Below are 1,524 nucleotides of genomic sequence, written 5' to 3' on the forward strand. Positions count from 1 at the left end.
GGGGAGGAGCTGGGGCGGGGGCGGTGCGGAGGGCGGGGGTCTCCCGGCAGTGAGTCACCGCCCCGCCGGGCTCGGCTCTGGGCGGCTCCGACCCAGCACCCCGCTGCGCGCGGGGCTTGTGGCCCGGTCTGGGGGACATCCGTGGGCTCCCCGCGCACCGCGTACATTAAGACGCCCGATGGAGAGCGTGCTCCGCGCATCGGGTCCCCCCGAGCCCCGCGGGTCCTTCCCTTCTTGTGGCATTAATCGCCCGTGGGCGCGGTGGGGGTGGCTGGGACGTCTCAAACCCACTGCGTGGTCAGAGTCCCCAGTTCCTGCTCTGAGAACACTCCTTCCCAGGTTAGTCAATACATACTTGGAAAAGATGTTTCAGTTTTTACTCCGGGAAAGCAAAGCCACCGAGCCTGCGGCCGCCGCGGCCCGGGCGCCAGACTCTCGTGGAGTCGGACGTCGGCTCCGTGTGCTGTGTGTCTTCTATGCTGTATTCTTACAGTCAAGTCAGCCAGAGGAAAGAGTTGTTAAGGTATTAAGAAAACCGTCAGGAAAACACGTTTGCAGAACTGCGTAGTTCAGAAAAAACCTGTGTGCAAGTGGACCCATGCAGTTCAAACCCGCGTCGTTCGAGAGTCAATCCTCTCTCTCCCCATATATACGTGGGCACCCTGATTGTGAGGAGGGGTCTGAAGGCCCCACCCTGGGGCTCTGTGGGGTGGGCTCCAGATGTGGCCAGACGCACCCCTGCCCCAGAGAAGGTCCCAGAAGACCTCCTCCCGAGCTGGAGCTGTTGACAATCGTCTAATATCAGCCTAAATGTTTTATAGCTTAAAACCATACCAAAGTTGTATACTCGTAAAAGAAACTTTTGAGAAATCCTTCAGAAATCACACTTCTCAATGATTGTTCTAGGATTTCTTCCAGTGTTTTCCCCATACCTTCTTCATGGGATTTCTGTAAACTGTGTGAGAAATTCTACCTGCCTCTGATTTCATCCCACCTGTGCTCCTGTTTGGGGCCATGGTTCCCAGCTTGCGGCTTCGGGCTCAGGCCCAGGAGGTCAGCCCCCCGCGGAAGCCTGTCCCCCTGCCCCCCCCTCCCCCCCGCTCCCTGGCTCCTGTTGGAGCTGTTGGATCTGCAAAGTGCAAAGGTGCTCATGTTCCTGCAGGTTTGGGAGAAGTAGGAATACGTTGTGTGAATCCCTGAGGACAGGGAGGTGCCCAGCCAGGCCTTGCCCCCATTTCTGAGCCACGGGAGGCTGAGCAGCGCACGTGTCCTCAAAGGTGGCCTGAGCTTCTCCCTGGTGGGGCCGGGACCACACGAGTCTGCGAGGCAGGAGGCTCAGGCTCACAGAGGTACCAGCCCCACCCGGGTGTCTCTGCTCACAAGAGCTCAGCAATGATGTCTTCAAAAATTGTTATTTTTCCTCTTACAAAAAAAGTATGTGCTCACCATAGAAAGATTACAAAATTAGAAAAACATCATCTTGTTTCACTGCCCAGAGGTATTAAGAGCTAACACTTCTGTGTC

The sequence above is a fragment of the Mirounga angustirostris genome, unplaced genomic scaffold, assembly GCF_029215605.1.
Source record: "Mirounga angustirostris isolate CCGP_5_RB_7025 unplaced genomic scaffold, mMirAng1.0.hap1 SCAF_1, whole genome shotgun sequence".
Lineage (NCBI taxonomy): Eukaryota > Metazoa > Chordata > Mammalia > Carnivora > Phocidae > Mirounga > Mirounga angustirostris.